Source organism: Vulpes lagopus, chromosome 13 (genome assembly GCF_018345385.1).
Source record: "Vulpes lagopus strain Blue_001 chromosome 13, ASM1834538v1, whole genome shotgun sequence".
Classification (NCBI taxonomy): Eukaryota; Metazoa; Chordata; class Mammalia; order Carnivora; family Canidae; genus Vulpes; species Vulpes lagopus.
In genome coordinates this window covers 36,147,337-36,161,527 of record NC_054836.1, presented here as the reverse complement: position 1 = coordinate 36,161,527, position 14,191 = coordinate 36,147,337, and the positions used below count along the sequence as shown (strand labels likewise).

The 14,191-nt window shown below is 39.7% G+C and overlaps 1 long non-coding RNA gene across 1 annotated transcript in view; it reads right to left on the bottom strand.

Annotated features, from left to right (window-relative positions):
• Positions 1-339: 339 nt before the first annotated feature.
• LOC121474964 overlaps positions 340-14,191 on the bottom strand; it is a 56,135-nt gene continuing 42,283 nt past the window's right edge. Inside the window, exons 2-3 of the long non-coding RNA XR_005983591.1 lie at positions 2,666-2,924; positions 340-631 (exon numbers count right to left, since the gene is read on the bottom strand). This is a non-coding gene — a long non-coding RNA (uncharacterized LOC121474964). The remainder of the gene's footprint in view (positions 632-2,665; positions 2,925-14,191) is intronic.

The following is a 14,191-nucleotide window of genomic DNA, read 5'->3' as shown; positions in this document are numbered from 1 at the left end:
TTGATTATTAGAAGTTCGACAAAAATATGTCTAAGTATGTCTTTCTTCATATTTATCCTGTTTTAAATTTGCTGAACTTCTTGAATCTGTGGGATAAAATCAACTTTTGAAAAGTTTTGGCCATTATTTCTTCAAATATTGTTTCTGCCCTAATTTATTTCTCCTCTTTGCTAGTCCAATGAAATATAGAGGACCTTTTAACTTTGTTCCATATGTCCTCAGTTTTTTTTTTTTAAGATTTTATTTATTTATTCATGAGAGACACAGATAGAAAGAGAGGCAGAGACACAGATAGAGGAGAAGCAGGCTCCATGCAGGAAGCCCGATGCAGGACTTGATCCCAGGTCTCCAGGATCACACCCTGGGCTGAAGGCAGGCACCAAACTGCTGAGCCACCCAGGGATCCCCCTCAGTTTTGTTTTTTTAGATTCTATCTGTGCTTGAATTTGTAGATTTTTTATTGTCTTAAGAGTCTGGTAATCTTGTCTTCTTCTCTGCTGTTCAGTCTGCTGTCAAACGCGGCCAGTGTGTTATATTTTTTAGTTGAAGAATGCCCATTTGATCCTTTTACATAGACTTCAATTCTGTGTTGATATTTCTTATTCATTTTCCCATATTTTCCTTCTGTTTCCTATAACACATTAATCAGTTAAAGTCCTTGTCTAAAAAAAAAAAAATAAAAAAAAAAATAAAGTCCTTGTCTGCTAGCTTCAATATGTAGGTCTACTTCTATTATTTATCTTTTCTCTTGATGATGATTATAAGCCACATTTTCTTGCTTCTCTGAATGCCTAGTAATTTGTTATTGTTTGTTAAGAATTATTGTTTGTTATTTAAGAACACTGCAGAGGTTCTGTATGATGTTTTACTCTAAAGAGGGTTTCCACTTTCCCCATTAGGCAGATAAATGGGGGGTTTATCTTTAGATGGATAGAGTTTAAGTTGCAGTTTTAGTGAGACTTAGTCCATTTATGTTTTTTCCCTATTCCTCAAACCTAGCTCTTCTGGGCTTGTTTTGTTTTTAAAATTTTTATTTATTTATTCATGAGAGATGCAGAGAAAGAGAGGCAGAGACATAGGCAAAAGGAGAAGCAGGCTCCCTGTTAAGGAGCCTGATGTGGGATTGGATCCTGGACCCCAGGACCATGCCCTGAGCTGAAGGCAGATGCTCTACCACTGAACCTCTTCTGGGTGTCCCTCTTCTGGGCTTTTGATTAAAGCCTGCAGGATGTCGGTCTTCTCAGTCCTGAAAGACTGGGCAATTTAGTACTATACTTTGGAGGTTTTGAACTTAGCTCTTTATCCTCCCACTCCTTGCCCCATCACAACTTCAAAATCTGAAAGATGCCCTAAGAGATGACTGGCTATGCATGTAAATGACAAGACCTCTTTATCTAGTTACATTTTTTCTCCTTAGCACCATAAAACCAGAGGACATTGTGTCATGCCTTTTGGAAGCCTTTAGCCAAACTTCCCAGCTTCCTTTGCATAGCTCTTGAACTCAGAAGATGTCCCATGGGGAAAACCAGCTGTGTGTTTAATAGTTCTCAAGTTTAGTTTCTCTCACCAAACCCCATGTGACTATCAAAAACCTCTCTAGTTTCTCTTTCTTCAAGAAATTCTTCTTTACAAGCCAAATCTAATTCTCAGTCCATGCCCACAATTGTCAAATATCCCCAAAGAAGAAAACAACTGGTAATTTATGTAGCCCTCATTGCTTCCTCATTTTCTGAGACCCTTAAAAACATAACTTATGTAGTCTGTCTGACTTTTTCTAGTTGTTGCAATGGGAATTCTAATCTGCTGTGACCTACCACATTTTACTCAAGAACAGGAGTCCCCCAATCCTTACGCTTTGTGGTAAAGACTCACCAATATGGTTATGACTTCAAGAATTCAAAAGGGCCATAGCCTTCCTCTAGTATTTGGATTCCAGGATATAAAATGTTACATTGGTGGTGCAGATTTGGGCTTTCAATTGCAGAGGCCCTGAACAATTAAGTAGCGTGGCCTTGAGAGATATTTGATGTAGGGAGGAAAGTTGTCAGAATGGCTTTTGAATGGACTATGTAAGCTTGTAACAATAACCATAGATAGCTATCAATAATCAAAACTGATGCTGTTGGATTCTGAATATAAAATGATATGAATAGGGGTGCCTGGGTGGGTCAGTCAGTTAAGTGTCTGCCTCCGACTCAAGTCATGATGCCAGGGTTCTGGGATCCAGCCCTATGTCGGCTCCCTGCTCAGTGGGGAGCTTGCTTCTCCATCTCCCTTTGTTGCTCCCTCTGCTTGTGCTCCCTTGCTCTATCTCTCTCTCTCTCTCTGCCAAATAAATGAATAAATAATCTTTTTAAAAAAAGAAATGATATGAATACCTTTATAATTTTTTGCTTATATTATCTTTTTCATATACATATTCACAAATACACACATACATATGTATATATGTAAATATATATTATATTTTTTTACTCTAATCTCATTTTTAGTCATTATTAATATATGGGGATTTATTATTTTTTTATTAAATTATGCTTTGAAATGATATTATTCCTTTTAAAGAGCAACATTGACATTTTAAACTAGGTCCACATCTTTTATAACATGACTTAACTAGTTTTTAGTTCCTTTTTGGCTTCATAATTTAGTAGTTGAAGGATACCTTTAAGTTATTTCTTCTAGAAGATACATTGGTATTTTGTAAGTGCTTGTGTGCTTCTGTCTCTTATTGTCTTCATGAATGAAAAAATAACCTTGAAATCTTCAAGCTCCAATTTTTTGCTCTCAGACCTCTAGAGCAGTCATTTTCAACGTTGGCTGCATAGTCTCATCTCCCAAGAGCTTTGAAAAATGCTGATGGCTGGGTCCAATCACCAGAAATTCTGATGAAACTGGTCTTAGATGTGGCCTGGATATCATGACTAAAAACAAAACAAAACAACAATAAAAAATATGTTCGGACCCCATTGTAGGTCAATTAAATCTGAATTTCTGAGATGAAACTTGGGAATCATCACACTTTTTCTCCTTTGTGTGAGAAATTCTCAAGTTTGCCAACAACACTGTTTCCAACAATGTTGGTTTAGTTTTTTATTGCCATCAGTGTGAATTAGAATTTTCCTTTATATTCTTAGAGTTTTTGCAATCCTTTCTTGTCATCACCCTTTCAGTCTGATTCTGGTCTCTTTATGCCAACTGACTTCTTACAGCTCTCCCCTCTTTTGCTATGGAAGTGACTCATTTTACATCTTACAAAATAGTTTTCTGAAATTTTCTTTTATATTTTGCAGGAGATCATTTCTGAAAGCTTGTTTTTCTTTTATATGTCCAGAATGATATTCCCTTTCCCTTTTTCCCTTTCCCTATTGTTTTTGTCAGAACCCTATTTTTATTGTTATTGTGATTTTGGTTGTGCATGCTTTCTTTTTTCTTTTTTTTTTTCCTCATCTCAAATAAGGAAAAACTAATCTTACTGGCCTTACTCTCAGGCAACGTGGGTGATAGGTTTTTCATAAATCCCCTTTTGTAGTAGTTATAAGCATTCTCACGTCCAAGTCTAATTCCAGCAGTCTAAGAGCCTTTCTCTTTACATTGTTTTGTTGTATGAGGAAACATCTTTTGCCTCTATTTACCTGGTCCTCTCATACTCCAATCGAGCACATTGTACTTTAAAAAAAAATTTTTATTTCAGTATAGTTAACATACAGTTATATTAGTTTCAGGTGTACAATATAGTGATTCAGCACTTCCATACAACACTTGGTGCTCATCGTGACCAAGTGCGTTCCTTAATCCTCATTGCTTGTTTCTCCCATCCCCCCACCTACCTCTTATCTGGTGACCATGAGTTTGTTCTCTATAGTTGAGAGTCTTTCTTGGTTTGTCTTTCTCTCTCTTTTTTCTTTTGCTCATTTGTTTTGTTTCTTAAATTCCACATGAGTGAGATCATATGGTATTTGTCTTTCTCTGACTGACTGTATGCAAAAATAAACTCAAAATGGATTAAAGACCTAAATGTGACACCTGAAACCATAAAAATACTAGGAAAGAACACAGGCAATAAAGTCTGTGACATTGGCTATGGCAATATTTTTCTAGGTTATGTCTCCTAAGGCAAGGGAAATAAAGGCAAAACTAAACTACTAAGACTCCAAAATAAAAAAAACTTCTACACAGTAAAGGAGACGATCAACAAAACTAAAAGGAAACCTACAAAATGGGAAAAGATTTTGAAATGACATATCTGATAAAGAGTTAGTACCCAAAATATATAATGAATTTATACTCCTCAATACCCAAAACACAAATAATTCAGTTAAAAAATAAGCATAAGACATAAGCACAATATACTTTTAAAAACTGTCCAGCATCACTCTTATACACTTTTTCTCTACCTTGCACCCATAGTGCTTTTCTTGTGGGGACCTCTTTTCTCAGGACACTATGCACTAACACCAGATACCTCCTGCTTAACTTTGGCTCAGTTGTCTTCTGGGGTTTTTTATGTCTGCCAAATGATGACATGGGCTGGAAACAATAGTCACCCCCAATAGCAAAACTAGTGGGCCAGGCAATGGCTGATGTGCTTCCTGTGGGTGCATGGCTGGCTCTCCATGTACCCACAAGGAGTGTCAGGGGCCTATCAGAAGGAATAGATTTGTGCAGTGCCTCCCTGTCCTAATTCAGAGAGCTAAGTTGGGGTAGAAACTGGGTAAGCCACTCTCAATCTGTCTGTGTCTGGATTATAACTAGTGTATCCACTAAACTCCATGGGTGATTCTAGTGTATATAAGGTAGACAACCTTTATTTTCATCAGCAGTTGGAAGAAGCTGAAGGGACTAGTAGGGCACCATTTGAAACTTGGAAATCAGGCTGAACTTGAGCAGAGCAACCTGTGGAGGTGAGATTCGATGGGGACCAAGACAATAGGTGAATAGGATTCGTAGTTGTACGTGTAATGGTGGCACTGAGAGGGGAAAGAGGGGCAGATCTGAGAAACATACCAGAAGCAACATGGGTAGCCCTTGGATCCCAAGTAGATGTAGCAGGAAGAAGGGGAAAGAGTTGGTGACAGTGCTAAAGACTCCACCTTCCTGAATGTATTTGTCAGCCAAAATAAAGAAATATCCATGTGGTCTTCTTAGAAATAGCATATTGAGGTTCAAAGACAACAGTGTTTATTAATTAGCTTTATCCATTTGCTAACAAATATTTACTAAACACCTACTACATGCCAGGCTGTGCTAGATCCTGAGGATTCAATATTAGTGAAAAAGAGCCCAGCCCTTGCCTTCACAGAGCCTTTCATCTAGATGCTTTAGGGACAGAGAGCATCAACCAGGTAAATCATACCAGTGAATGTGTATTATAACCTGAGGGCAATGCTCTGAGGAAAGGAAGCCTTTGCTCTGACAACTTATAATAAGGGAAGCTGAGGAAGGAAGAGATGGAGATCCAAAGCATAGTATTCCAGGCAGGAGTGCTCAAGAAGCTTCAAGGAGAGCCCAGGCAGGTGAGCAGCACCCTGTAGGAAAGAGGTCACCATCTGTCATTCTGTCTGCACTGCCAGACTCTGCATTGCTGACTTCTGTCCATGTATCAGCATGCTAAGAGGCTGCTCATCTCTTCGGCCCAAGTAAGCGAGCAGTTGTTTTAGGCACTTCCAATGAAATTCTATAGTATATGATGATTAATAAAACAATAAAACCTTTTTCTTTGCATAAAGCTGCTGTGAATATGTTGTAATCTGGATTGGAAGCTTCAAAGTTTTCCAATAAATCTACATTATAAATGTGGCCAAAACTATCTCTTTCTATAAATCCACTAGTTTTTTTAGTGAAGAAATTGCTGGAGCAGAGATCATCTCTGTCAAAAAATGAGCAAACAAGCACTGAGGTGCCTGCATGGTGCTTCCTAGGATTTATGAAGCCCTCTCTGTTATTTCACCTTCAAATAAATGTACTTGGGTCTGTGCTCTGAAAGGTGATTCCTCCTCACTTGTGTCTTTCTTTTTTCTTTCTTTCTTTATTTTCCTATTTCCTTACAAGTTGTATGATAAACTAGGTTAAGCCAAAGTGGGGAAAAATTATAAAAACCCACCAGAAAGAAATAAATCCCAACCCCTCAGGAAATACTTCTGATATCTCCCGTTGGGAGACAAGTATGGCTGATGGCTATCAGCATAATTGTGGGCTGAGTTTTCCTTCCATTTTTAAATTGATTTTTTTTCCTACTGTTTGATTAATTGACCAATTTAGCCTGACTTATATCTTAAGTTTGGGCCTTTATGTGACTTTAGCCTGAGCAGAACTTCAATTTTCAATCTACGTCCTTGCTAGATAGCCCCAAATGCCAGTACTCCTCTCTTATTCTAATCTTATCTCCTGCCCCCACCCCACTCATGTCTCTTTCTTTCTCTCTCTCTCTCTCTCTGTTCTCTCTCTTTCTGTCTCTCTTGTCTCTCGCTCTCACTCTCGCTCTTCATACTTTCCACATTCTGGCTTTTACTCTTATGTTGCTCTTGTGCTCACTCTCTTTCTTACTCACATTTTCTCTCTATTTCTCTTTCATGCTCACTGTCTCTTTCCTCTCTTTCTCCCCCTTATATTCTCTCCTGCAATTTGTAAAAAATGACCTCCCCATATTTGTAGTTTCACCTACCACTTGCACCAGAGGTACCTTCTCTATATTTGTAGTTATGGGGCTCTTTGAGTTGCTAATAACAAAAATCAGCTTTTACTGGATGCAAAAAAGAAGGGGAAATTTCTTGGAAGGTTAGAGACACTCATAGAATCAGGAGTTGAACAGTCATGAACAGAAAAGACTCTAGAGTCCACTGCTAATATGTGAACTTACAACCAATCTCCTTGCTATTCTATTCCTCATTTCAAATTCCTAGAAGAGAGAACATGACCAACTCAGATCGAACAGCAGATCAGTAAAATCTGGACAGAGGTACGCAGGCAAGACTTTGCTTTGGATCTGCCTATGTCTATTGGGTTGTTCCCAGGGTTCACAAACTAGACAGCAACCCATGTTGTTATACACTGAAATCTAAATCCAGTTCTAGTTTTCTGCCTTTTGGGTGATAGACTCACCTGGATGAACCATAGTAGTGACTGAAATTCTCATTTTTGCCTCTGATACCCACTGTTCTTCAATGGGATTCACTCTCACCAAGACAAGTCTTTCGCCTGGTCCTCCAGCTTGGGTATTATCACCAATCCCTGATGATTTTCCCTTCACACAGCACATCTAGTAACAATAATACATTCTATCTGTGTGAAAGGAAAAAGAGAACCCAACTAGTAAAAAAATCTCAGGACAGAATTACAAATAATTCACAAATATTTTTCAACTGGAATTGGGCTTTGGTCACAGTAAAGAGAACAGTCTATTAAAAAAAGAATTGTCTATTATTCATTTATTTATCCATTTAAAATGCTTTCTGGGGATCCCTGGGTGGCGCAGCGGTTTGGCGCCTGCCTTTGGCCCAGGGCGCGATCCTGGAGACCCGGGATCGAATCCCACGTCAGGCTCCCGGTGCATGGAGCCTGCTTCTCCCTCTGCCTGTGTCTCTGCCTCTCTCTCTCTCTCTCTCTCTGTATGACTACATAAATTAAAAAAAAAAAAATGCTTTCTGAATACTGATTCTATGCTAATCTATGCTGATTTTTTCCTAGGGACCATGAGCACAGTGGTAAGCAACATTAGCCAAACCCCTAATCTTAGCACCTCTGGTCTAGTAAGGATGATCAGAAACTAAAGAGTCTTGCAGAACTGTCTAATTTACAACCATTTAAGTGCTCCAAAGGAGAGGAATGAGGGTCTATGAGCACAGTAACTGGGAGGCCCGGGGAGTCTTTTCCTGAGGAACTGATGCTTGCACTGAGATCAGGAGGCTGGGAGTGGGGGTGTCAGGAATGAGAAATCGAGAACAGCCTTTAGGGCAGAGAGAGCAGGGAGTACGTGGGCTCTAGCGCATTTGAGGAACTGGGAATCTGGTGTGTCATGGGAGAGCAGAGATGAATGGAAGAGCAGAGTAGGAGGTAGATAGGACAGCAGGCAGGGCCAGCCCTTGTGAGCAGGTTACAGCCTTCGGCTGAGGGACCATCAAGAGATTTTCAAGTAGTAAGGCAACAGAATCAAATTCAAGTTTCAAAAGGATTATCCTAGCTGCTGTGTGGAGAATGAGTTAGAAGGGACTGAGAGAGGATATGGGCAATGTGAGAGGCACATTGAGTAAAACCTGGAACCAACTCTTATGAAACATTCGCATATCCGTAGAATTGGCCGAAAGCCAAAATCCTCTGATAATTTTCTGCCTATTTTCATTTTGAGCCTACCAGTCATCATAGTTCAGAGGTTATATGAATAAAGTAGTAATAACGTCAAGACAGAAATGTTAAATGACTAGGTTTTGCCCCAGATGATGAAATAATAATAATATGTGCGAATCAAGGATAAGTCCTAGGTTTCTGTCTTGAAAAATTAGGTAAATGTTTGGTATCACTGCCTACATTATCTCTTTTATTTCTTTTTGAGAGAAGGTTAGCCAGTGAGAATGGGCCATCTTGGTTATGCTTTTCCTTCAGTTGATCAAGATCCTAACTAGCATACATATTTAATCAATTGTTTTTTGTCCCCCACCCTTGGAAATATATCTTTGTTTATGCTTGTAATTTTTCTAAATGCCTGAAAATATATTTGGAGGATTAAAGGAAATATTGAATTTAGGTACTGAAGTCATTATGAAAGATATCCTTCCAAACCCTCTGATAGTTTATGACACATTCTAACTCAAGTTTATTAAAAACATATTGAGGCATTTTAAAAATAGCATTTTTTTTTAAAAATAGCATTTTAAACATTGGCTGTTGTTTATGATGATAGAAGAGAAGGCAGCAATCTGAGTATCCATTGCTGAAGACAGGGAAGGCAAAATGTGGTGGACGCAGAGAATCAGAAGAAAGAAATTGGATGACCACACAGCAAGAGCTGTTTCAATGCACAACTATTTTAATGGGGAGCATGGGGTTGAGCTACAGAATTTCACCCTCATAGTAAAATTTAATTTCCTTACAAGATTTTAATAATTTCTTCCTTTTTTCCCCCTCTTTCCTTCCATTCACTCAGTCAGTGCTTTTGGAGGCTCAGCACTGTCTAGGTACTGAGGATATTGTGAAGATAGCAAGGACATTTCTTTCCTAGTGTAGTGGGGAGACAGACTTGAACAAAGAATCATATAAATAAATACATGAGTACAAGTTGGAATGTATTACTTAGAGGAAAAAAAACAAGTTACTACATTTCAAAGAGGTAGACCTCTAGACAGATAGGATATCTATCTGGAGGATAGGTCTCTTGGACAAAGTGACCTTTGGGTTGAGATGTAAAGAGTGGTATTTCCTCCAAGAGAGGCTGGGAGGAGAGCACTTCGGTCCTCAGGAATAGTCTAGACAACACACCCAAAGAGAAAAAGGGCCTGGTATCCTTGAGAAAATGAAAAGAGGGGCATCCCTGGGTGGCTCAGCAATTTAGTGCCTGCCTTGGGCCCAGGGCGTGATCCTGGAGTCCCTGGATCGAATCCCATATTGGGCTCCCTGCGTGGAGCCTGCTTCTCTCTCTCTCTCTCTCATTAATAAATAAACAAAATCTTTTAAAAAAGAAATAAAATGAAAAGAGGTTGATATGAGTGCATACGGGGGGGAAGAGGACTGGGGTACAAGATGGGGCTGGAGAAACATGAGGAGGCCAGGCCATTACAGGGCCTCTAAATCTTGTTACTAATCTTAGAGGTTTACCCACAGACAAGCAGCATCTGTTGAAGGATTTTGAGCTGAGGTGTAAAATGATTTGGCTGACATTGTATAACTTGTCTTTGCTATAAGGAGAAAGGATTGGAATAGAACAAGAATGAATGCGGTAGTTTAGGTGAGAGGTGGCTTGCACAAGGGAGTGGTAGTGGAGATGGAGAGATGTGGGATTTGAGGGATATCCTAACAGGATAATTAGAACTCAGTGTTACATTAGATATAATGATGTCAGAAGGTAAAATCAAGGTTTTTTTTTTTTTTTTTTTTAGCAGGATAAACTATTTCACAGTAGTTTGAAGATAGGGCATCAAACAGTATTCTTTTGGGACCTTTCCAATAGAGTGGATTCCAACTCCTCATTAAGGAGAAGTGATATGTTCTTTCTATAACTTGTCACAGAACACTATACCACTTTGGCATGGTAAGGGCTACAGCACCCTAGCTGTGGCATGAGCAGCAGTGCCCAGGAGATGCCTGGGGGAAGATGGCAGAGCAATGGGAAAGGCCAAAAGAAGTGTCCTTGTTCACTGAAGTGTCCTTGTTCACTCTGCATGAGCCACTCTGGGAATTTCTGGAAATACTGGTAGACTAGAACTTGAAAGGGAGGCTGAGATCCACATAAGCACGTGGGACAGAACCAGCAGCACCTGGTTTATTATTGTTAGGGTGACCTCATTATATGAGTAAATTGTATAGGGGCTCAGAAGATTAGCTAGGGATATCGGGGAAGGCTATATAGACCAGGTCAGACTTGAGCTGGCTTTGTGGTTTGGGATGTGTAAAAATGGAGGAACTGGGCAGGGCATCAAGGGGTGGATCTTCAGCCAGAAGAAACAGCTGGAGGCAAGGCCCCAGGCCATGACGTTTTGACAGAAGCTGTGTATGCCTGAAAGAAGACAGGAAGAGGTAGGGTGTGGAAGATGGGCAGTTACTGAGAGAACTCCCAGTTGCTTGGAGACCTATCCAACCACCTCTGCTAAAAGGAAAGACACCCAACTCTTAATCAGGTCAGCTAATGTTCAGAAAAGATGTTTAATTCAACCCAAGGCAGATTTTACCCAATTTTAGATTGTTCTGAAAGAGACAGTTGGTTCTCTAGCTCTCTCCCTAACCCCCGAGGGCAGCAACATCCACCTTTGGTTGTTGCAAGCCATCCCAGCTGGGTCTCAGCTGTGCTGCCTGGGCACCCCAGGACGTGTCACATGCAGCTGTGGAAGCAGCTGGTCCATTTGTGTGATGCTCCCAGCCTCATAGGTACATCAGACAGGCCTTCTCTAGCACTCCTAAGCAAACAGATTCCAAGTCCAGCTTTAGAGAAATGGCCAGAAATGATAGCAAAAATCATCTGCAGGGAAAAAAAAAATTCAGTGCTTCCTTCATATTGTTGAGCCAAGAAAAAGGAGAAAAAGTCCCTTACAGTAAAATGAATGGGGGAGAAAAGAATTTTCCGCTTGTGCTTCGTTTTATCTACGGATCATACTTTGACCATTTCATAATTATTCTTTGGTATGTTTTGTGGGAGACATTGAGGCATTTGGAAAACTCATTTAAAACCCTGACATTTGTTTGATACGAAACTTACCCTTTTGTTTCCCCTGGAATAAATCTAACAACTCTGGACTGTTGACAAACATTCCCTTCTGGTGTCCCCACTCCCCTTGAAGCCAAAATGAGGTAACGGAAATTTTCTACTCAAATATGTAATCACCCCCAATTTGCATATTGTTTGTATAATTAGGGATATAGGGATTTTTCTCCTCCTTCTGTGGGAGAAACCCAACCACAGGACCTTCTTGGATTTCATCTTGTATCTGATTTCCTGCCTTAGACATACAGTGCTAAGAGAATTTTCCCAGACCGATAATAACCTGACCCCTATCTTCCAGCATTTCTATACTAACCAAACAAAATTACTCAAGTCTTCATCCTGCATAAAAGCAGGAAATCCATTCTCTTCCAGAATATCTACTCTCTGGGACTCCGGAGAATGATTTCTTATCACCTAGTAACAGTTTCTGAAGCCTTTTGCTTCTCTCTCCTGGCTTTGCTCCAAATGTTCAGTTCCTCCTTTGCTAACACAATCTAAATTGCAGTGGTCAATTGGTTTCCTAAAGATGAAGATGGCAAAATGGATTACGAAACACAAAGGAAAGCAGAAAGCTCTCAGGCCGCATGGTCCTCTTTGCTGATTCTATTTCACAGGGAGCCCTATTCCTCCTTTCCTCCCCGGGTTCTGGCTGGTTGCTAGAATCCAAATCCCCAGCTTCCAGACTCTGCAGGGGAAAACGAAAATCTAATTAAGGCAAACTTTTGAAAACAAACACTTCTCTTCCCCTAGAAACCTCACCCACAACTCTGTTAAGGAAGACTCCCTTTTTCTTTATAAAGATGAAGTTCACCTCCTTTTCTAACCACTTTCCCCATTTCAAATTAGTCTTGGCCTTATCTTAGACAACCAAAAATTCCTTCAAAGCCTTCCTGAAAAAAGAGGTATTTCCCTTTAAAGATGAACAAACCACTCCCACTTTGCAACAGCCAGTCTGTAGGCAGATTTTTGTTCCTGAAACAAAACCAATTCTAAAACATTTATTTCTCTGCTGCTTCCAACATCCCTATTTATATTCCCTGGAACAGGAGAAGGACAAGAATTGCTATCTCTGGAACTTAGAGAATCTGTAAAGGAGAAAAGAGCTAAGAAATTTATTATAAATAGTATTCAGACCTGCATTCAAACCCAAGTCTGATAACTATTTCCTCTGTGTCCTTTGGCAAGTTACTAATTTTTGTAAAACAAGAATAAACATACTTACAACACAGGTTGTTATGAAAATTGGGAAAACTTATGTAAAGGACTTGTTATCTAGCCGAGAGCTCAATACATATTTCTTCTCAAACCATTTGTCAGACTAGTAAACTCTTGAGTGTTAGCATTATAAACCAGGGCCTTAAATACTTTGGAATTAACCAACTGAATAAGAAAATGTTCCAGTAGGCAGTTTAGAAGCCAAACCCATGGGTTTTCTCACCTTTTCTCTATCTTTTTGTTCCTTTTTGCATCTGTCCTAACCTGCCTTGGTTCTTTCTACTAACACCCTCCCTACCTTTCTCCTCAATATCATTTACACTTGCTGTATAGTGGGAAAATGTCCACTGGACAGAGCCAAAATACAGTTAGTCCTTATTATAACTATTGAATAACATTTTATGTTCCCTCTTTTTTCTTAATCCAAGTAAAATTTTTAAAGTTGTCTTTCAAAGAAACAAGGAGAATAAATAAACTGGCTTTAAGTATACTGATCTCAGTTGATGTGGGGAGGTGGGGCTGGAGGGCTATTGGTTCTCTCTAGCAAAGAGTTTCTTTACTCTTAAACCACTTTGCTTCTTATTTTGTTTTATTATTATTATTATTCAATAGTCACACATCTACAGACTTTGTGAAACAAACAAACAAACGGGAAGATAACAATCACTCTAATTATCCCTCCAGGTGCCGCAAACCTGGGAGTCATCCCCAATGTCTCTCCTTCCTTCCTACCCCACAGCACGCTGTCAGTAAGTCCTTTAGGCTCTACTTCTAAAATAGATTCTGTGTCTGTTTACTTTCCTCTGCCTCTTGGACTTTTCAAAAAGCCTCTTAAGGATTGCTCTGCTCCTACCTCTCAACCTCCCACAAAAGTCTCCACGACAGCTAGAATAGGGTTGCTAGAACTAGCAAATAAAAACACAGGACTGGAGCACCTGGGTGGCTCAGTGGGTTAAGCGACTGCCTTAGCTCAGCTCATAATCTCAGGGTCTTGGGATCGAGGCTCACATCAGGCTGTCTGCTCAGGGGGCTTCTCCTCCCTCTGCCTGCCACTCTGCCTACTTGTGCACGTGCGCTCTCTCTCTGTCAAATAAATTTTTAAAATATGTTTTAAGAATAAATAAAAATACTGGACACCCAGTTAAGTTTGAATTCCAGATCAACAATGAGTAATTTTTTAGTTATATAAAATATTAAAAATTACTTTTCATACTAAAAAATTATTCACTGTTTATCTGAAATTCAAATCGAACTGGGTATTCTGTATTTTTTCTGGCAACCCTAAACTAGAATCAGCTTTAAAAAAAAATGTAGATCAAATCATACCAATCTACCAATGACTTTCCGTTGCTTTCTAAATAAAGGCCAAGCTCCCTGCCATGGCCTGCCAAGACTTTCACCATCTGACATTGGTTATCTCTTCAGCCTTGGCCATATCATTCTGACTCTGCTTGTCTTCGTAGCCTCTTTCTGTTTCTAGACCCAGTCAGGTTCATTGGATGTGCCATTCCCTTGGCCTGGAATTCTCTTTCTCAGATCTTTACCTGGCTGGCTCCCTCCTGCCCATCA